Here is a 24,838-nt window from a genome sequence, read left to right on the forward strand (position 1 = left end):
GGGGTCAAACATATATATTTTTTTCTTAATTAGCAGAAGTTAGAGTGACTCAACGGGCGAAAGCTTCGTGCACTGGAGAATGTACGAAACTTTTGGTCTCTGGATCACTCTCTAACTGCAATCTTCCTGAAATACACACACACATACATCCATAAGCTATATTTGTGCGTTAATCTTTGCAAAGGCATTTTGGAGAAAGAAACTTTCCGTATGTACAATCAGACAGTATTAAATATCTGACAAGAGTGTTTCAGAAAAATGAATGAAACAACCGCTAAACCTACTATATGGATTGTTTCTAATGAGATAAAAACAAATATTTTGCACGAAGCTCAATGTTTTTTTCGAATTTCAGCAGAAATGTAGGCAACTTAATTTTTTTTTTCAGTCATTGCACCGCTTTGAGGAATTTATCGAATAAATCGGCCCCAGGAATTATTCTATCTGTTACTTTTTACCGAACCGCTAGATTACGAGGACGTAAACAAACCAGCACTGGTTGTCGTGGTGTAAATACACACATATACACGGGTGTGTGTGTGACCAAATCCAGTCATAAAGCTCAGATTGGTTCAGAAAGACGTACCACGCATTGGGACTGAACCCGGAACCGTGTGGTTAGGAAGTGGATTTCTTACCACACAACCACGCCTACGCCCGAAAAAACCCTATTTTCTTAATATATTTCGAAACCCCCCCTTTTTTTTTTTTTTTGTCAATTACCTTCCACTGTGTGAATAAATCTGTCCCTTAAAATTCCTTTGTTATTGTTCTTAGAGGCAAACGCGATCTAACCGTGACTAAACCTCACGTTAGATGGTCATGACTGGAAGACTATTTTAAGGTCATGTGTAAGAAAAGGGAGATTAGACTGCTATTTTTAGCAAATAAGCGCTTACATAGATATTGCTAGTTTTAAAACTTTTACAGGACTTTCAGCTACCAACATTGACAAATTCACACTGTGCAGTCACTCGTCTTGCGATAAATAGGAGCTAAACTTCCTTCAAATCGCACCTAACACCCCGACCGCCTTAATAAAGGAAGGGAACATTGAACAACGTTGTCCATGATACACTATATCTAAACAAAATAAGGAATGGCCACGACTGGAACGTCTTTGAAGAGACGGCTGCTATACAACAAACTCATTGTCCGGTTCCTTCAAGTAAACGTTTATAACACACAACACACACAGAGTTGCTGGACAGGCATATGTGTATGTGTTTGTGTGTATAAGCATGTTTGAGTATGTAGACGTGAGGGAAGGAGAAGAAAGCATAAGACAGGAAAAACAATAAAAGCAAAACCGACAGGAGGAAATAAGAAAACGGAGGCAGAGACAGAGAGGGTGGGGAATAAAAAGCTAGCGAGAAAAGAGGTAGGAGGAGAACAAATAATAGTAATAACAGTAGTAGTGGTGGTGGTGGTAGCAGCCGCAGCATCATCATCATCAATATACAACTTGTGTATGTATCAGTCGAGCGTGTTGTATACTGTAATTGTAGTAAACAAACCGACAGATCACATGAATAGTGTGTAAATATACTCAACACATATTTTTGTGTGTGTACATAATACAACTGTGTTTGTGATTATGTCTGTATGTGTGTGGTATTGGAGAGAGAGAGAGAGAGAGAGAGAGAGAGAGGAGTACGTCTGTACGTCTGCATTTTAACATGTTCAAACAAACATTTGCAGAAAGTTGTCAGTTCTACAAATAGAGGGAAAAAAAACTGTGGATTCCGAGAAAACTAGCGATGTTCAGTCGTCAGTAAAATAAGACAAGAAAACAGAGTTGAATAGAAATAATAACTCAGTTTGTATGGTTGTTTAAGGCGAGAGGGAAGAAAAAGTCTAACGCTTCGGGACAGAATCCTTTGGGAGAAGAGATGGAGGATGGAGAGGAAGAAAGGGTGGGAAAAAAAGAGATGAGGGGGGAGGGGAAGGAGGAAGATGAACGGTCAACTGTGGAAGGTGAAGTAAAGGAGGAGAAAAATGCAACAAGTGTAGAGACAGAACTCTTCCTGAGAGAGAGACAGAGAGAGAGACAGAGTGGAAGAGAACTGGAGTGGTAGGGAGAGAGGAGAAGAAAGAAGATGTGACAAGTAGGGAGGTGGAGACGGTCAGAGAGAGGAAGAAATAGGTGATTGAAGGGAGAGAGATGGATGTATAAAGAATGCTAACTGATATGAAAAAAATTTGCAGTGATAGAGGAGGAGACAAAATTACACGTTGACTAGTTAATAGCGACTTGGAAATCATAGGAAGCTACTTTTTAGAAACTTTCTTACGGTGACAAACTTCCTCTACTATACTGATGTACACATGATCGGTTTAACCTGAAGGAAATACGCCTTATAGACATTGCAGACTACACTGTGTTTAAAAAGCTCATACACACACACACACAAATGAATTAAGGGAAATAACTGAAATAGGCATTTAGCACGGATTAATGTTATTTACTTATGATGAACGGAAAAAAATTCCCAGTTAATTCAAATTTCAATTGAAGAAAACAAAATCCTAATGATAATTTAGACTTTCAAATAAAAAGGGAGACAATTTCTAAAAATTAAAAATTGATGTCACAAAAATACTTTTGTGAAATTAATTCTTAACTTCTCGAAATTATCTCCCTTGTTCTTTGAGAAACTCCAAAAATTATCGTAGGGAATTTTTTCCTTCAGCTAAAATTTCACTTTACTAACATCTTAATATTTGTCAAACATTTTAACCCTTTTCCCTCGATAGGTGGATTTGACTAGGGTTTAAACGAGTGTCTGTATGCGGCCGTTCGACCTGCGAGATGTAAAATTCCTTTAAAATCACGCCATACCGTTTTGAACAAAAGACACAACTCTTGGATAAAGTGGGAAGCATCATAACTGACGTGACTTCTGGGTCATCAAGTGGTTCAAGTCTTTTACCATCAGACACTTTTGCTCGCCCAATAGATCAAGTCGTCCTAATTCAAATATAATGCTTGAGTTGAACAGGGGTTAAATAACAGCATTTCTGTTACAAGTGTTACTGTGTCACAAACGAATTCCAAAAAAAAAGCCTTCAGTGCAACAGCAGTGCTAATTACATATACATACACAAATGCATGAAAATTTCTGAGCTTATATGCAACTTCGAATTTATTGAAAAGGAAAAAGCAAGCTTCATACAATTTCCGTAGATATGACTGAAAATTGTTCTAAGTTTAAATCGAAACCGAGAAACAATAGAACATCGGTCGAGATTTCTTCCATTGATCAAGCGGAATAAAAAAATAACATTATACAAAATAAACAAAGCAATGCGTTATTATCACGCTTGAATTTATTGATCCGATACGTCTGAGAATCAATTGATTCACGAGGGGCTGACACATGGTTTAGTTTTTCCTTCGAACTATTTAATGATTTTTGTACAATAATGTCAAATACAAACTCACAACATATTGGAAAATACCCACCCAACACAGTAACAACGTACGCATTGTGGCAACAAAATACAATCGAAAGGTGCCGCTACATAGCAGTCACAAATAAATTTCTGCGTGCTGTGTTCTTGAGCAAGACACTTCATTTCACGTTGCTCCAGTTAACTCAGCTATAGAAATGAGTTGCGACATCACTGGTGCCAAGCTGTATCGGCCTTTACCTTTCCCTTGGATAACATCAGTGGTGTGGAGAGGGGAGGCTGATACGCATGGGCGACTGCTGGCTTTCCACAAGCAACCATGCCCGGACTTGTGCCTCGGAGGGTAACTTTCCAGGTGCAATCCCATGGTCATTCATGACCGAAGGGGGGGGGTCTCCTCCTCCATGTAGTTCTAAACATTCCCTTACAATGACAGCGTGATCGTGACAGGAATACAAAGGGCTAAAAAAAAGACGACACTGAGTAAAATGAGTACACTTCTCATTGAAGATAGTAAACGAGAATAACGGAAGTGAGGTTGCTCCCTTAGCATAAGAACAAATTTGATCCATCATACCTAACGAGCAAAAGTGCTCAAATTGCACCGATTTTGCTCATATTTTTTTTTTATTCAAGTTAGACATAGGACAACAATACCGAATGCGTCATTCACTTATGATAGTGGTATGTGGTTTGGGACCGACTTTGCTTTAATTTCAAACAGATCAAAAGACGGCTCAACTATTAAATTGATTTTAACTGTAGAGTAGTATAACACGTGTATATAGAGAAGTGTAATTTGGATAGTGATTAAATTGATGTATCATATGTAGCTATAGAAGTAAATTGAGTATATGTACATTGAGTAGGTTGCGCAAGCTGAACGGGTGTGACTAAGAGGTGCAGTAAATAAGGTATGGTAGCTAAAAAAAAGGCAAAATGAGTGTAACCCACGTAGATATAATTGTTAAATGAATGTTCTTAGACTTGAGAGGAATAAATGAGTGTAAATTTGGTTAAATGGTGACTTTTACTACTGGCTCCAGCAAATGACTGATACTTTGTTAGACACTACTGAAATGATAGCCAAAGATAGTCCTTCTCATTAGTAGAATTTGAAAGAAGATTGTAAGTATTAAGCCCCGCACAATAGAGACGTAAGAAAATAAAATAGAATAATGAAGTCTAAGAGGACCTAGTGCTGGCGCTCCTCTTACGTATTAAAAAATGACTTTTAAGTTAGAAACATATAACATTTCCAGGTCATGGTCCAAGAAGAAAAGAACAACACGAGCGTGTGTGAAATGACTTAAAGAAATATTTGAGCATTATTTAGAAAGATTGACCAGCTACTATTTGAATAACGATAGCATGAGTATCAATTTGAACACACAGACTATATAATGTCAAATGTGTTGGAGTTAGGAAGGGCATCCAGCTGTAGAAATTCTGCCAAATCAGATTGGAGCCTGGTGTAGCCATTTGGTTTCACCAGTCCTCAGTTAAATCGTCCAACCCTAAACGACGACGATGATGATGATGATGTGTTTCACACTTGCAAAACCAATGAAGAATCAAATGCATAATGAATCACTTTTATGGTTATCATTTGTAAATTGGATAGCTGCTATGTTTGAAAGGATATAGATGAGGTAAGCGTTTCTTGACTGGATAATTTAGTCTTTTGAGTGTAACCTAGCTAAATTTTCAAATTAACACCCGCACGATTTTCACTAGGGTGTTAGGGTGGGAATTCCGTCCTTAACCCTAAAACCGTAACCCCATCACCCTAGTGAAAACCGTGTGGGTGTTAATCTGAAAATTTACCGTAACTTGTATATTTGCAATGATTAGAGGTTAGTAACTAAGATAAATAATAATGAATGAATAATTAGGAACATAATAGTCAAATGAAAAAGCAATGTTTAAATAAATTTTACTTCGGTTTGATATAAGTCATTTGAGTACGAACGCTAATTTAGTGGTATACTAGTTAATACCTACACAATATGGGCACATAGATATTTAGTAGTGTAATGGCATGAGTGTCACTCGTGTCCTATATCCCCATACGTTATAGGGAATATCTTTCGAGATGAGATATTTCTGCAATGTCATTTGTATGGTGGTGGTAACAATTATCACAACAGGTAAGCAAAAGCGAGAAAGACAGAGACAAGTTACATACAGTTAGGTATTTTGTGTGAGTGGCTGGCAATATAAGGGAATACACAAAAGATATGGAAACTATGTCAGTTGTGAAATAGAAAAAGAACGGGGTTAGCTTACACACGAGGTCCTATTTAACTTATAACTGGCTTAAGGCCGTGTCAAGCATAATTTACGATATTATTTCGATTCCCAGTTGAAACTAGTTCATTTTACATACAACATTTTTATTGCCCTTTGGACAGAGTATAAGCGCTATTTCCCATTTTTGTCTCCAGGAAATTTCGATGTAACAATTATTGTTACTAAACTTAGAGCCTGACATTTACATATGACTGTATCTACCTATCCTATCTATATCAAACACACACACACTCTCTCTCTCCATGCACATGTATAATAAATATATGCACACACGCGTGCGTTTAGAAATCCAAAGAACTCAATACTAGAAATACATAACTTCTCAGAATTTTATGCGAAAGATGGAACAGGTTGAGCATTTTACGGAATTCCTGCCCTCCTCCTGGACGTGCCAAAGTTGAGACCTTACTGTCAATTTGTTTTAGTTCTTCATATAACGATATAAACAATGACTGAATAAGATGTTTAATTCGTTTTATCACTCCCAGTACATCTTGAGCAGTTGAACAAGTTAGACTATACAAAACCGCTAATGAAGGTAATGGTAGTTTTTACTTCACCAATATCCACGAGAAATGCACGCGTGTCCGGGCAGACATTCTGACATTTCAATATCTGTACACATGTGTAGCCAAAGTGAATCATAGATAAATAAAGATTATTTTTAAATCCACTACACGATGAATTGTTATAGTGAAAAAGTCCACACACACACACACACATATATATATATATATATTGACTAAATCATTCAGTAATTTTTTTTCGTGACATTTTTATTATATCTAAATTTTAGAAGAAGAAGAAACTAATCTGATTCAATGTAGAAAGATTTGAAGTTTCTAGGGGAGAATTTGGTCATCCGACTGTAGTTCAGTCAAGTGTGATAGGAATTTTATAATCCACTCTGAATATGGAACCGCTAGAAAACGTGCCTCTCCTTTACACAGACACAATAGCAATACATTTTCAAATTATAAACCTACGAGTGCACAATGACCTGGGTTCGCTTATCTATAGACTAACTAAAAAAAAAACATGTCAAGGTTTATGTGTGTGTGTGTGTGTGTGTGTGTGCCGCATACACCCCGCAGTTTTTTTTTTTCGGTTATGTCAACATAATAACACACACAAACTAACAAACATACAAACACAACACAGATGCACATTCAGTACACAAACCCGCCAACAAAGAGAACATGCTTTAGTGCAAGTTGTGTATTTAAAACTATTGTTATTGTCGATAGCATGTTGTTTACATGGCGGAAAATAGCTTGATGTTATTTATATTAGGCGTGCAGCTAGCAGCTGTGGCAGTGGCGATGGTAACGGCAGCAGTAGTTAGTAGTTAAGCTAAAACATGAATAGGACGATCTAACGATAGAGTTTCTTCTCTACCTGGTCGCCCGACTTGCTAGATGTATCAGCTGAATCTCGCTCAAATCATCCCCCTCCTTCAACTGTCTTAATACGGAAAGGGAGACACACTAAGATAATGTAGTCTTAGATCCTACCTAAAATGACAGTACGGTATGGCTAAAGCTGGAATAACCAACCACCTCCGATCGCAGATAGGTCTGACATTATGTCTAAACAACATGAACAAGAAGAGCAATGCCGGTAGTGTTTTGACTGATGATGAGGGGTGGTGGCAGCGTCAAGCTGTTAGTGTTTATTAATAGTATTGGGAGATATAGCAAACATAGTGGTAAATAAAAGCAAGAACAGAGCTGGAATGAATGACTAGTCGTGGAGGAAAGGGACGAGGATAGCGGCGAGAAAGAGAAATAGTTGATGGTGACGATACAGATAACTGATATTTGTGGCTGCTACTGTTGTTGTTCAGTCATGTCAGCTATTTTTTTTCTATATTGAGTAGACTTGTACTAGTAACGACGACCATCCTTGCCATTATTTTATATTCATTGAATGTAGGACGGTAGGGATTTGTGGATGCTGTTGCAAGCAGGTTGAGTGAACATGAAGAGACTCCCTCGTTTATTTTTGTTGTTGTTGTTGTTGCTTAACACTAAGTTAATTCCTTAGTAAGGAGACCCATACTCAAAGAAGATCCAGTTTTAGTTGTGTTCATCTCTTGTGTGTGTGTGTGTGTGTAGATTGTTTGTATTATTGTTAGATAGCCTCGGGCCAATGCTGTTCAAACAAGTTGTGACAATAACAGTATGTTATGTTATAAAGATATAATGCGTTTGGGACTATATTATCGAATAAGATCTTATTTTTTATCAATAAGGCCTGATTTGAGAGATCTGCTGTTTCTAGTAGGTAGCACGACCGTCTAAACACACCACCACCACCACTACACTCCGTTGGTTTGAATTCTGATCGAGTAAATTCATGGTCATAGGCATTCTGGAGGGTAGGAGAGAGGTATGTCTGCTATTTCTACCCCGTCGTGCAAAGAGGATTCGCTATTTCGTTAATTAATGTGATGTTGGTGTTGTTATTAAGCCCCTGCTCAATCTTAACTGAACTGATCTTTCCTTTTTCTTCTTTTTTTAATTTTTGACAACATTTATTGTTCGTATTTCCCAAGGCGTTATGGTGACACGAGGTAAATTTAACTACAACTGTTCGTAAATCGAGCAGGTGTACATTAACTCGAACGAACAGTATTGATAATGTTAGTGATGACGGCGCAAGCTGTCGTAGCGCAGCAGTAATTCCAATTGTAAACACGAGGCTTTTCCTTCCCCACCGCCTACTGTAAAAATAGAGCTAGCTTCTTCCAAGTGCTGTCGTTTGACCTGCTGAATGTAGCAGTCTCAATCTCTCTTGACTAGCTACCTTCTCTTTAAATGGAAAATACGTTATAAGCTATAAGGTTTTTGCATCCACCGCCACAACGAAAAATACTACTAGTTAGAATACTGACCGTACAAAATATCTCTTCGTCTATCTATTTCCGCGCTAACTGGCCTCGTTCTGTTGCACGGCTCAAACTAAAAGTTAAAAGCATCTTAGACAGATTCCTCAACTAAATATCTTATTCATTATGAATTGTCCGACAGAATAAAAAGAAGTGTTCTGAAGGCAGAATATTTGACTCGGTTTCCATTGAAGCCATTTCACATAATATAACTTCACTAGCACTTTTAGGAAACTGTAGTGTAATATCTTCCTCTCCCCTATGAAAAAGAAAAAAAGCTCGAGAGTCATTTGTAAGAAATTAGTTTGAAGGCTGATACACAATGATAACCCATAATGTACTGGGTGAGACGGTTTAGTTAACGTAACTCACTTGAATATGTCTTCGGAGCAGAGATCGCTTATCATACGCTGTTCTGTGTGGGTGGCAGGCGCGCGCGCGACGCACGCACGCACGCTCACACACACATACACACGGTCTGACGAAGGTGAGCAAACCGAAACTTTGAAGTCATTTGCAAAACTTTAATATGTTGTCCACTAAGAAGTATTGAGTAACCCTTTCACTTGAATTTAAATTGTTTATATATATATATATATATATATATATATATATATATAATTGGTATAAAAATATACATTAATGTATGTATGTATGTAAATAAATACCTTTCGTGTCACGCAAAGGGAGGCAATTCCAATTTTAAATAAGATTCGGTTATATACGCGTACATATACATTATATACATACACAAATGTATATAAACGAATGATCAAGTATATGCGTACGTATGCACGCATATAATTGCATATTATATGTATCTTCAGACTTCTAACCCACTCTGAAGACTCTTATTCAAAGGAAAAGATTTGTGAGGGAATTGCAGAGGAGGAGATTACAAATGTCGAAGTGAAACCGAATAAACAAATCTGTATAAATATTAAATCTGGGAGAAAGAGCATCTTAGAGATACCAAAATGAAACTGCACATGAAGCAAATTTATCGGGGGTAGATTACGAAAGAAAGAAAATTGCAAAGAATACAAGAATCTATAACTTAGTCTATTGCAACAAGTAAATATCTGTAATTAAAAATAAAATAAACGTTGTGTTCTATATTTTAATTATATGTAAACATCATTTCCAGTTCATTTAAGATAAACATATTTGCCATGCTATCAATATTGAAAAGCAGTAGGTACACTACAGTAAGGAGTTTAAAAGGGGCAGACGATTTCCTGTTTTGTAAAATTTAGATGATCTCTAACATGTTCAAACTTGTCAAACACTTTGATGTAAAACGTGTTTTATCGTTTCATTAATAAAGAAGTGGAGGGTGTTAAAAAGTTTCACTAACATTTGGCGAATACTGGTATTTGTCAGTCTGAGAAACACACTCCACAAGAATAACAAAAGTTCTAAAGTATTAGCGGTCTTGCCCCAAAGGAAGCCGCTCTCTGACCAAACGCCTAGCCCCAAAACAATCATGCCGACAACACAAAAGTCGCACAGTCAGTCAAGGAAACCTCTGATGCTACGCTCTTACAGAAAGATCTAGATGCCATCTAAACATGGGCTGAGGATAACAACATGCAAATTACTATCTTGAGTGAATCACTGGTAGGTGGGTGGCAAATTAAGGAAGTCCACCTACTAGAAACAGACTACATGAAACTGGAAGTAAAAGGTCATTATTTATGCTAGTGGCCACTGATATTCGGAGATACCTTCTCTTCACTGGATCAATGAGTTTAGCAGTTCAAAATCTTGACGAGTAGAATATTCGAGGAATAAACTCGTAGCGCGCATTTAAGAGCTCCTATATACCGTTATTGGCTAAAGCAAGGTGTCCAGTGTACGCACTTCAAAGATGAACGTAAATAAGGTTACAGAAAAAAAATTACAATTTTCGCAAACAGAAGTCACATCAAATATGTCACATTTCACTCAAATGTCACAAATAATAGTAATTAAATAAATATTTTTAAGTCGCTCATTAACTGACAATGCATGACCTGTACACAACGAGAAAACAATATTTAAGATGAAGTTGATGTGCTTTAAACTTTGTTTTTCTGGTTAGTTTGCCACTTTGACTTTTTCTTGAATATCTATTACTTTTTTACTTGTTTCAGTCATTTGACTGCGGCCATGCTGGAGCACCGCCTTTAGTCGAGCAAATCGACCCCAGGACCTATTTTTTGTAAGCCTAGTACTTATTCTATCGGTCTCTTAAACCGAACCGCTACGTTACGAGGACGTAAACACACCAGCATCGGTTGTCAAGCGATGTGGGGGTGGGGTGGGCAAACAGACACAATCATAAAAACACACATAGATATATATACATATACGATGGGCTTCTTCCAGTTTCTGTCTACCAAATCCACTCACAAGGCTTTGGTCGGCCCGAAGCTATAGTAGAAGAGACTTGCCCAAGGTGCCACGCAGTGGTAGTGAACCCGGGACCATGTGGTTGGTAAGCAAATTACTTTATTTCATAAATATTTGCCATAAAGGCATTACAAAGATAGGACCAACAAGGTCAGACAAACATAAAAGGGGTGAAGTAGCTGTATCGATTAAATATTTACAATTTTAAATATACAATAATAATTTGATTATATTTACAATGTTCGATTAAAGCATTGCTCATTACAAATGCAATTTGTAATGGCTTTCCTGAAGGATGGGCATCCGACCACCAGGGTAGACCTGGTGGCACACAGCCACTCCTGCGCCTATAATGCATTTATTTATCAAGGAATATAATTTGAAATAACGACACAGAATATATTCACTGAAGTTACAGCGTTAGGTTCAGGAAATTTAGCATTGGAACTTTCATTAAGAGAATGATAGAGTAACAGGTGAGAGGAATTATTAATGTTTCTGTGTTTGGAGTAGAAAACGAGAGTATGGGAGTATAAGAGACCTAAGTAGGGGAAGCAAGACAGATACAGAAAAGGGACTAAAAAGAGATAGAGAGAAGATGGGAAAGAAAACATAGGAATGGAGAAAGAGTAAAAAATAGAGAGCTGAGAGAAAAGGACAGAAATAGAGACGGGGGGGGGGTCGAAAGAGCTACATTCGATTGAAGAAAAACAGGAGAATTAGAAAGAAAAAGGAAAAATCTAATTGTAGTAAGTCAGCGACAAGTGTTTCTTAGAGAAAGACAGAGAGAAAAAAAAAGGAAGAAGGAAGAATAAAACAACCATCAATAGAGAGAAAAAGGTCATTGAAAGTTCAGTATGTTGAAGAGGAGGAGGATGAGGAGTAGTAAAAAGGAGGAAGGTCTGCTTGCACCTCCTTCTATTCTATCACGACTTCCTTAAACACTGACACATCTCTGTCAGTATCTCTTAATCTTTCTTTCTCTACTGATTTTTTTTTCTTGTTACATTTTCGTCTCCTTCTTCCCCCCCTTCCTTTAATGTTTTACGTTCCTTTATTTTCTACATGTCTTTAACCATATACATTTTTTTCAAACACACATACATATACATATATATATATGTGTATGTATGTATGTATGTATATATATTTCTTCTTGTTACTTCTGTAATCAGTTTTTCCCCTACCACTATTCCAAAAGAGCTTCAAGTTCTCGAGAAAGATGTATCTAACACACACACACACATATATATATATATATATATACACGCCGATAATGTAGTGCGTGCGCGCGCGCACACACACATGCGTATAGATAGATCTAGATGTGTATGCATGTAAAATGGTATATGTCGACTGGAATACTACCGAGCATGTGTATTTCTCTGCTCACAGGAACTAAGTATTAATGACTCACATGTTCCTAACATTAAAAGAAATACGGAAATGGTGTAACAAAAAAAAAAACAACATTTTTTTTAAAGCTTTACAGACACACGTAGCAAACATTCGACGACAGAACAATTATTCCTGTTTATTTACAACTTGGGCAATTACTAGAGATCCATGAACAGACATGCAGTCACATACACACATACATATAAGACATTCATAATTCTACATGTGTACGTAACACAGAGCATATTTATATATATATTTCCAATACACTTACAATGTTACTAAAAATTAATATCTGTAGGCGCTATGTGTATGTTCACATGTTTGCAATAATTGCCCAAGTTGAACATACAAGTATACACTAACATATACGAATACGCATGCATACATTAACATATACAAATATACGTACACATGCATATATTAACATATACGAATATATGTAAACAGGCACGCGAGTATGTGGACTTAATATATAAGATTCATAGCTTATATTTGCTGTATACTATTAACATCTGTACATACTGTCTATTTTGTATTCGCGTGCGCGTACGTTTATTGAGAAGAAGAGAGAAAAAGAATGAAGCATAGACATTTGGTATTTAGTTGGAGGTATGGGTATATACCACTCATGACCTTTGGAGACACACTCCCTTATGAATGTGTGTATATATATGTGTGCGTGTATGTGTATGTGTCCACACACATACACATGCCTAAGGCTTCATGAAGAAAAGATATACTAAATGCGTCCATGTATTTTCAAGCGAATCGCATTAAGCACACAAAAAATTGAAACGAGCCGCAAGGAAAGGATATATTACAGATATTATTAATCCCTTTAGATGTCCTTAACTTATTATCGAGTTTGTCTTCGTAAGTCTGGTGTTGTAGAACACTCAAAGCAAGCTTGATAATAGAACATCGCTATCCGAAAGAACACTCACCAACCAATCACGTAACAAACGTCTTTGTATTCGTACACAGTGGCAGTTGTTATGATTCTGCAATGCATTTAACAGAGAGGAGACATTTATAGATTGGTCGTAAGACTGCTGCAAATCACCTACTGGGTTGAAGACGTCTTTGTTTTGCAGCTCATAAATAAACAATGACCATAGTTGTAACTGACCTGACAGGCATCTCCAACTGGCAGGCTACTCCAGACTGATGACGAGCAAAGACTCAGAAACACGTCTCTGGATGCAGGGTTAGCTAAGTGGAGGTGCTTGTCAACCCCTTGTAAGCATAAGGACACAAGCAATGTATCAAGTTTCTCGACGATTTATCCGATTCGCGTTATCGCTCCTCACTTTGCAAAGCAGCTGGATCGAATAAACCGAGAAACTTGGGAGTTCCGAATGTTAGTGCCCCATGCTTGTTCCATTTAATAAATTTCATCCTCATTTCTTGTAATATCGAGGCCTACTTCTTTTGTTATATGCGTGGTTTGTTTTGTGTGTGCACGTGCGTTTTATCTAATACTTGTTTCAATCATAAGACTGCAACCATGCTGGGGTAGTGTCTTGTAGAATTTTAGCCGAACGAATTGAGCCCTAAGCCTGGTACTTATTCCATCAGTGTCTTTGCCGAACCACTATGTTATGGGGACGTAAATAGACCAGCAGCAGTTGTGAAGCGGTTATAGGGAAAAAACATAGACACGAAGACACACACTCAGATATATATATATATATATATATATATATATATATATATATATACATATACGGCAGGCTTCTTTCAGTTTCCCTCTACCAAATCCAATCAAAAGGCTTTAGTGTGTTTTTGGATGTATATAAACAGCATAACACTGAAGGATTGTTCAATATTAATTTTCACAAAGTTGACTTCCATTCTTTTGAACTTTATATACTTTTTGGCAGGGTTCTCCTTTTGGTAAATGGAGCATTTGGTATAATGTAGTGAGATAGGATAAGTTGTTGTGTACACAACTTTTGCTGGTTATCTGTCACACCTAGTGTCTCATTTACTTTACTCCACCTAATAAAAGAACCATAAAAACTATACAAATTCAGAAAAAAAAAAGAACAAGTAAACCAAAATTTGACGCTGAGCAAGCCGAAATTTCGAAGTCATTGCTATGTATACAAAATATTCTTTCCTAGAATGTCACAACTCTAAACCCTTTGCGCATATCATTCCTGTAGATGTTGCGTCTGGAGGAAGATATAATGTCCTTAACTTTTGCAGGCCTTCTTACACCAGTGAGATTGGTCAGCACCTGCAGGAATTATGAGCAGGGAGTAAGAGGGTTATCACCGATATGCTGAGAGCATAATAGGCGCGAAACCAATGGTAACTTTCTGATCGGATATATATATATATATATAATGGAAGAGCGTAGGCTCGAAAAGTTAAAGACTTTTTCACTTCCCGAGCATTAAACTAATACATCTGTTTGTTGTCCACACCACCTGTCTTCGTCTTTTGTTTTGTTCTTTTGTGAATTCTCCCCTATAATACACACACACATATATATAATATACACATACATAGGCGCAGACGCAAAAGTGGCTGTTTGCTAAGAAGCTTGCTTTTCATCCACAGGGTTCCGGGTTCAGTCCCACTGCGTGGGCATCTTGGGCAAATATATTCTACTATCGCCCCAGGCCGACCAAAGCATTGTGAAAGGATTTGGTAGACGGAAACCGAAAGAAGCCCATCGTATATATATATATATGTGTGTGTGTGTGTATTTATGTGAGTGCCTTGTGTCTGTCCCCCCGTCATCACTTGACAACCAATAGTGGTCTTTATGTCCCGTAACTTAGCGGTTCGGCAAAAGAGACCGAGAATAAGTACTAGGCTTACAAAGACTAAGTCCTGGAGTCGATTTCTTCGTCTAAAACCCTTTAAGGCGGTGCTCCAGCATGGCCGCAGTTGAATGACTGAAACAAGTAAAAGAATAAAATATAATACACACACACACACATATCAGCACCGTCATTTAACATCGGTTAGACAGGAGCTGGCCAGCTGGAGTGCTGCCCGAGCTCCGTTTGTCTGTTTTGGCACGGTTTTTACGACTGGATGCCCTTCCTAACGCCAATCACTTTACAGAGTGTACAGGGTGCTTTAAACATGGCACTGGCACCCACGAGTCCGCAAGACCAGGATCTCTTGGCTGAGAAGGGATTTAGAGGACATGCCTGAATGCATGGACGGTCACGATTTTAGTTCGCTTGACGTATCTTCTGAAGCACAAGCAAACTGACAGAAGTCTCGATCCTTCGTCATTTGTTTGTTTGTGTGTGTGTGTGTGTGTGTGTGTTTGTATGTGTAAAGGTAATCCTGTCGAATAGATGCACACTCATGCGCAATTTTCCGCTCGTTCTTCCCTCACACTGACGAAGGCCTCACCTCGTCTCATAACTTTGACAAAGGCCTCACTGCATCTCGTAAACTCGGTATAGTATTAATGTACCTAACACAAAGAAAAACCGAATAACTTTGTAGATATATGCCCTCTTAGGTTTTGGCGTAGCTTATTATAGCAGTGCTCTTCCTATCACCAACTATTTTTTAAACTGTATGAATCGGGTGTATTTTATCATAATGTTATGGTTATAATTGGCCTAAAAACGGTTGTTGTTTATTTGTGCTCTTTTTAAGTCACAGAAAAGAGCGGTTCGATAAATCATGATCGATAAAATATCAACCTGAAATAAATAGTAGGATCGGCACATCGATATAAGTAACTAACACCTTTTCGCCACGGTGTTCCAGCGTGACTATAATCTTAGTGACTGTCATCAGTAAAGAAGTGTATAATACACACACATACACACATGCATACATATAATATAATCCAGTGACATCATATCGTATAAATACAAAGATACGCCGATATAGCAAAGTGGCTAGACATATCGATTTTTGGAAGTGAAACAAGGAAATACATCTATTATGCTGCTGCTGCTGCCGATGATGATGATGATGAATCATCTCTTGCCTGTCTCTCAACATCTCTCTCTGCCTCTTCTTAAAATACCGCTAGCTACCTGAGGTCTACATATTACACATATGCGTATTGTATATAATAAATACATACACATACATACTACTTATGCACTTTGCATAAAGTTAAACACACCCATACGCACATTAATATGTGAAGGTGTCGTGTGTTCATGCATAACAAAGAAATATAGTTTTTATATAGCTAATATGAAGTTCTACACACACGTGTGTTTATACATTTGTGCGTGTGTAATAACCAGGATGCTCTATCTAATAAGAATGTCATTCTCCTTCCCAAATATATGACTAGTACCTGTAATATATCGTGTCTAATTCATATCCACTCCTCGTATAGAAAGGGAATATGAAAATCACCACTGCTACTACTACGATGACGACGACTACATAATAATAATAATAATAATCCTTTCTACAAAAAGGGCACAAGACCTGAAATTTTGGGGGAAGTAGGTTAGTCGATTATTGACTCCAGAGATCAACTAGTAGTTATTTGTAGGATGAGACAAAATCGACCTCGGCAGCTTTTGAACTCAGGCGAACGAAATGCCGTTAAGCATTTTTGCCCGGCATGCTAACGATTCTGCCAGCTCGCCGCCTTAATAACAATAACATCAACAATAATAACGATTTCAAATTCTGACACAAAGCCAACAATTTCGGGAAAGGGAAGTAAGTCGATTACATCGACCCCAGTGCTCAACTGGTACTCATTGATCGACCCCGAGAGGATAAAAGACAAGGTCGACTTCGTTGGAATTTGAACTTAGAATCTAAAAACGGACAAAATGACGCTAAGCATTTTGCCCGACGTACTAACGATTCGGCCAGCTAGCCACCTTAATAATAATATCCATTCACCCCATAGTTTATTTTAGCCCCAGGTCATTTCGGCAAGAGCAGGTTTACGATCAAAGCAATCTAACCATTATAATCTCATCTTTTCAGACATTATTGAATATCTTTTCTTTCTATATAAAAAAAAAAAGTGATTGAAAGTTCGGCTGCTATTTCCGGCAGGTCGAGCAGCCCCATTAAAGGCTCTCGACCAATTCACTAAACTGCTCTAGAAAGAGAAAGGAAATCTACCGGTAGGTCGAGTAAAAAAGCTGGTATCTATACAGAATTGAAGCCTTCCACTTTTCATTTACAAAGGCATGAACATCACAAAATTCTATTCACAACACTATCATCCTCGCTTATACATTTGTTGGTTTTATCCAGAAGTTAATAATTAATTCACATAGATTTATAGAATATTTTGTTTTCCTCGTTTTATTTAAATGTGTAACAACTGTTATTGATGTTTACGTCAGCAGGCTTTAATTTATGGAGCTGTTATGCACTGCTTGTGCACTACTAGCAGTGCATTTACAGCTCAGTAACAACAACACCACATCGTGCTTATCTTCGGTGCAGCATGGAAACAAAGGCAACCTGACAGACGATGATGAAGTCACCACCACGCACGCGCGCACGCGAGGCGGAAGGGCAGATGTAAAGCTACACAGAAGCAGCAGTCACATACACACACAAATACATATATGAACATGCAAACGAGTCATACATACACATACACGAGTGTGTGCACACACGCATGTATATATAATAATGCACACACGATGCAAACACTCTATGATAGTACACAAACACACACACACGTGTATTTATATACATGAACATTCAAACGCAAACAAGCAAGCACATATGGAAGCGTGCAGATGTATGTGTATATTCGTACACAAACACACACATGCTTATATATGTACACGCGACACAAATAGAAAGCAATAACACAAAAGAGAAGTATATGTATTCACACTCTATACACACACGTATACATATGTCTTCACCAAAATGAACATTCAAGCACATGCATGACTATATGCACGCACATGTGACACAAACAATAAAATACAAGAAACCGACATACATACTCGTATATGCCATAAGATTACAGATACTTTCACAGCCATATATAAAGAAACATGCACACAAACATAAATACACTTCCAAATAAATATGCATACACGCAAACAAATAGATAGAAGGAGCGCACCAACGAAGATACATAGTTTAGTGATAGCTCGACTTGCTAGAAATAGCAGCCAAATATCTCAGATTACCCAACCTCATTCCCAGAATCGTATGGAATGAGACACATACATCGATGTTCTCCACCTGGTTTTTCTGTACAAAGCTAAAATCCATAATAAGTAGTCACGGGTAGAACGACTACTACAGAACAGCTCAATCAGATCTGATCTGGGGCTTAACGACACGGATATAAACAAAAGTATATACTGGAAGACATTATTCCCACATGTGCATTAGCATCATGGCGGTATGTCTGGTTACACTTTCACACGACAGAGTTGTGTATTTGCGCGCGTTCGTGCTCGTGTGCGCGCAAACAATATCTACACCTAGATACTCTGGTAACAGACTGGATACATTTACACCAATATATCAACAGTCTTAACTTGTCGAATATAGATAATAATAACGACAGTTATGTCCAGTATAAACCAATGAACAGACGCCAAAACGAAATATAAAAGAAAAAAGAAACAAATACTGTGATATGACAGATAGCAAGTTATATCTATCTGTAAATAGAAACAACACACACACACCCGTTTAGTAAACTGACGGAAAAGAGTTCTCAATGTCATGGTAGAGATTAATATCTTATTTTGATGCACAATTTGCAGGCGAATTTGAGGAGCAAGAGACTGATTCGACAAAATTCAACATACACACGTCGAGTGACAGCTTTTATGTAGCCCAAACTAAATATTTCTGTCAATATGCCTAAAGTTTAGAGACTGACTTGCTATATTTTAAAGGTATTTAATCTGTTTGCCACAAGCGACAAATGCCGATTACAAGCGCATATCCTGAGATATCTCGCTATCTAAATATACTAGCCGCAATGTGCAAGACTTCTATACTCATAGCACGACATACTAATTAGTGTAACCGCCCAGTCACGGCCGCTGTGTTGTAATATCTTCACTATGATATTTTTAAAATGCATCTCCCACTTCCGTATGCAAATATTTCAAGCACTATTCTTGTTGTGTTACCTAAACACGTGTATATACATATATACATAGGTGTGCGCGCGCGCAAGTATGCGAGACTCGAAATAAATATGCATATAAATTTTGGACGGTCTGAAGGAAACGGTTTATAATTTGCAGTGTTCAAATGTGTGTGTGTGCGAGTGTGAACGTGTGTGGAGAGAGAAAGAGAGAGAGTGTGTGTAGCTCTGGACAGCGCTGATCAAGCAAATGGCACACATGATAATTTACTGCATGTTGCAATATGCAAGGTGTGGATAGCTGTTTATATCTGTTTTGAAGAAATTTACACACATATATGATTAGTCTGGATGAAGATGTGCCTATGGCCTTCGCATACCCTCCAATACCGGTGAGATGGATGCTATGATGGCAAACTGACAACTGCCGGAGGAGCATGTACAAATGAAGAATCTAAAGGACCGAAGTTTGGAGTAGGAAGGGTTGTAGTAACTACTACGGGATCTGAAAGAGGGACAATATGAGTGGCGGAAGGAGGAGAGGCGAGTGAATAGGGAATACCTTAGTGGGGGTGGTAGGAAAGCAACCAACTAGCTCCGCAAAGGAGAGTCCAAACATCACGTACGTGTGGGTGAAAAAGTGACTTCATGCATATCAGTTGAATGGCTTTTCCTTCAGCGCAGCCCAAGACTTGTGTGGGCTGCAGCAGCACCACCCTGATGTAGGATAAGCTCTCCACTGTTAGCCACACCTGAGTTTACATGAGAGTGATTAATTGTTGACGGTTGGGGCATTAATGAAGTATTATGGGGCTCTTCAAAGGAAATGGCAGCCTGAGATGCTGCTTTGACGTTGAGGATGCACGTTCACCATTTGAGATCCTGTCAGAGTGAGAGCCTCACATTTAAAGCATGTTCAAGAGTGTGCGGTGAGATGGTTTCGGTAATTTTCACTATTACATCTATCTCACTCAGAAGGGAGTCGTTAACCTAAAGAATGAGTCATTTCCGACGGTTCTGTTTGTTAGATTCGTTCAAAACATGTCGAAAACCACAGGAAAAACATGACACCGTGAAAGTGAAACGGGTGTTACGATAAAAATTTACCGTTTTCTTGGTATGTGCACTGATATATTTTCGAAGAGGCAAAAATTGGCATATTTTTGAGGTCTTTGTACATGAAGTCAATGGAGATTTGGCATGAGAGGTCTATGTTTACATGCGGATGATGCTTGGGTGTAAAAGGTTAGAGAGGGAGATGCACAGCCTGCGTTGAACTGGGCGTTGTTTGAGGTAACGGCATGCCTGTCGGTCGTTATATACTATAATATATATATATATATATATATATATACAGCATGAGGAATATGGGGGACAAAACCGAAACCTGGAACACATCAGAGTTTATACGGTGGGTCAGAGAGTGCTCCATCAGTACACATCGTAACGAGAAATGGATGTGGTCCATAGGTGGGCAGTTTTAGCATGAGATGCAGGTTACCAGACTCGATCGAGTGTTCGGCTGGTGTTGAGGCCAGCTACGCTGCTTTCTTCAAATTTGTCGAGACCAAGTGTGTGCGTGGTTTAAGTTTGCATCTTACAACTTGAAAACAGGTACTATTTTGTAACCTAGCAGTTCGCCAGTAAATATCCGATAGAATAAGAAGCATGCCTGAAAATAAGTACAGGAGTTGGTGTCATCTATTAAACCTTTCATAGCAGTACCCCAGCATGAGTACTAATGACGATGTGTGTGTGTGTGTGTGTGTGTGTGTGTGTGTGTGTGTGTGTTTATGTATGTATGTATGTATGTATGGCGGTCCCTTTCTAAGTGAAGCATCTTATCTCATCATCCATGGATTGTCTCAAATAATCCAGCTATGAAATTCCGATAACAATATTTTAGACTATATCAAAACATATATACTTTACTCAACATCAATACCTAGTATTCTTTTGATGATTCATGTAAATTCTTTTTCACAGAGCTAGGCTCTGTGGCAACAGTACCACCCTCCGAGACCGGCGAGATTGATTCTGTTCCATGTACATATATATTATATTTATACACACACACATACTCATTAATATATGATGAATGTCTATCCTAATTTTTACTTGTATTCAAATAAGCAATCGCATTTGAGTTGATTTATAGACACCATAACATCGTGTGAGTGTACATGTGTGTGTATATATATATATAGAGAGAGACGTTATACAACGCATTGACTAGTGCATGTTATGTTGTAATATAACTACATTACATGCCTTTATCAGCCAGTATAATCCCATCTGTGTAAAAACAGCATGACCATGTGCAGTTGCAACAGAAAGCATCTCTACAAACAGAGAATACCCTAAATGTGAAAATTAGCTTAAAAAAATCGGAGCCGACATGACATGACATTAGTAAGCCAATACCCGTTGCCCATGTTTACAGCATGCAAATATATCTATAGCTACCCGCAGAACGCTGAAAGGTATACAATATATTGTAAAATACATGACACGACCGTCAGTTTATAAAAAAAAAGATTTTCTTGTTTTGTTTTGTTTCTAAACTCACTAATTTACAGAAAACAGTGGAGCAGCTACAATCATAACTTTTCAAGAAACACGAAACATAAAATTTAAAGCGGGGATACAATTAAAATATAACTCTGAAATGAAGTAGACTAGGAGAATGAATACACATCCATGGATGAAAATCGTTCCTTCATACCCTTTTACTTGTTTCACTCATTTGACTTACATATATACAACTTTCTTGGGTGTGGGGGAGATGTTTCCATAACTGCCTTTAAAATAATCTTGCATGGTTATAATAAAGTCGTTAGAGATATTCATTGAGTTTGTATTTTGATTCTATCAGTCATTTTCGTCAGAATTTATACAGCTCACTCATTAATATGTATGATGGATGCACTTAGAATAATAAGATGGGAGCTAAAATTTGGATCGTATTCATCTGAGTGATTGCAGCAAGAAAAATTCGTATTCATAGTAATAAACTGGGATACGAATCAAAATGACTCAACCTTGCCCTCTCTGCCAAACAGTGCAGTCTGTGTAATATAAAATAAATCACGACGGAAACACGTGCGTGAGCAGTGTATGAGGTTGAACGCGTTATGTATTGTAACTAAGTAGTTTGATGCGCCTGTATAAAGCATGTTGAATATAGTGAAGGAAATGTTAGTTCTATATAGTAGATAGCTAGACAGATAGGCCAGCGAGAGAAAATAACCAAGTTGAAAAACAGTTTGAAGTATAATAATAATAATAATAATCATAAAAAGCCTAACAAGATAAAAGCAGAATACACAAATCCAAAGATCCTTGGAACCAATGAATAACATTTAAGTTCTGATAATGTTTACTAGAAGGAGATAAAGCTCTAACATTGCATAGTAATATGTAAACAATCCTAGTTCAAAATATGTTTTGAAAAACTAAATTTAAGTTTGATAAAAAGGATACATTACTTACATTTTCTTATCCTCCTGGAGCACATTTACAAACATTTTCCCACCCAATCAACAAAAATTCTAGAACAATATATATAGGTATGTTTGGTGCAAACAGGAAAAATAGAAGTCAAAATATGAGTATATGTATATTTTTATTAATATTTAGCAGAAGCAACAGTGACGCAAGGTCCGAGAGTTTCGTGCGTTAGCACTGTGTGTGCGCGTGTGTGTGGAGAGAGAGAGACAGAGACAGAAAGAAAGAGAGAGCATGGTACAGCAGAGAATACCTTGTGATTGGGCTTATAATTTCTCAATGGATAAAATATATATTGTATCTATATTGTCTTTTCAAATCATATAAACGCAAAGGAATTGAAAATCTGAAAATTGTTAAATGTGTGTTGGGTATTTGTGAGATTAGAAAATATGTTGGAACTATATATAGAAGTCTACTTTTGACATATATCACCAACAAATAAACAGTAATCTTGCTTTGCTAGCAGCTTTTTAAAAAAATGCGTCTGACATCGTAACATTATACACACACACACGAGGGAGAGAGAGAGAGAGATAGATGAAGAGACAAAAGGGGAAGACATAGAGAGGGAGATAGCAACAGGCAGATGAGTGTTAAATAGATACAAATATGAAGATACATAAAGTAGGTAGACAGATAGCTACATAGATGCTTTGCCACATGAGATAAGGCACCAATGCAAAGTCTAATGATAGTAAAAGTAAAGAGGAAGGAAAAGCAGTTTGTAACACGCAGACGAGGAAGAACAAAGAAAACGAGTCGTTTGTCTAAGTTTGTTCTTGTCTGGCAAACATGATTTGCTGACACTTGGTTCCACTCTTTTACACTAATGCAGCAATCAACGTTAGATTCGAGCTCGATAAAATACAGATCCAAGTTACAGTCCATAACAAAAATGTGTATGTGTGCATATATATATATATATATATATATATATATATGTGGTATGTATAGGAGATCTATATTTATAAACACTATACATGTATAACAATGAATTACATTCGACACCATGTGCCTGTTAAATTTGTCATATACATACTAATGTGTGTGTATGTATGTATTTTATGAACGTATTGTAACAATGAATTTGAAAATATCTATTTTTCTTCGCTTTTTTTTTTCAAAGATTTATAAACAGTTTGCTTAAAAACAAGAATAAACGTATATTTATAAAATTTAGGAGTGTATAAAATTTCACTGTCATTAAAATTTGCGTTATATACATAAAACATGAATATAATTTGTAAACAGATTTCGAATATAACTTCGCAGATTGGCGCGCGTGTTTTCCGTCACTAAACAGCATGGTGCATTTAATATTAGTATACGATACATCTGTGTGGTTTGGACAGTGATAGTTAATCTCTGTATGTTTGTCCCTTTGTGTATGTGCTTTTGTAGAAATTGTGTCTGAGTTTTGTCTTTGTCTTAATGATATATATAAATATATGATAAAATGTGTTCAACTCCGCCAACTAATTCATATTGCCAGAAAATACAAGACGAGGGCAAATCTTTGTTAGAATATAGTCGATTGTTTCGAATACACCACACAACTGGTATTCACATCGGTTCTATCTTCCCGGTAGCATCTGGCTGAAGTTCAATTTAGTATCATGAAGTATTTGCATTTTCTTTTGTTGATGCGGTTCAACACCATAGACATTTAACCAACATTAATAATAAAATGGTAACAATGCCAAAACAAAAAAAACCGTTTCTAATATTATTAATAGTAACTGTTCCGGCTTAAAGCAGGGCGCCGATTTAAATCAAAATAATAATAATACAAAAAAAATTGAAAAATAAACAAATACACCAGCACGTATGTATACAGAGCATTACACTATAGATACGATCAGACAAAGAAA

At 37.3% G+C, this 24,838-nt stretch overlaps 1 protein-coding gene across 1 annotated transcript in view; it reads right to left on the reverse strand.

The window, feature by feature from the left end:
- Positions 1-24,838, reverse strand: part of LOC106871564 (B-box type zinc finger protein ncl-1) — an 88,852-nt gene that overhangs the window by 62,323 nt on the left and 1,691 nt on the right. The gene's annotated exons all lie outside the window — the stretch shown is intronic.

This window comes from Octopus bimaculoides, chromosome 2 (assembly GCF_001194135.2).
Source record: "Octopus bimaculoides isolate UCB-OBI-ISO-001 chromosome 2, ASM119413v2, whole genome shotgun sequence".
Classification (NCBI taxonomy): Eukaryota; Metazoa; Mollusca; class Cephalopoda; order Octopoda; family Octopodidae; genus Octopus; species Octopus bimaculoides.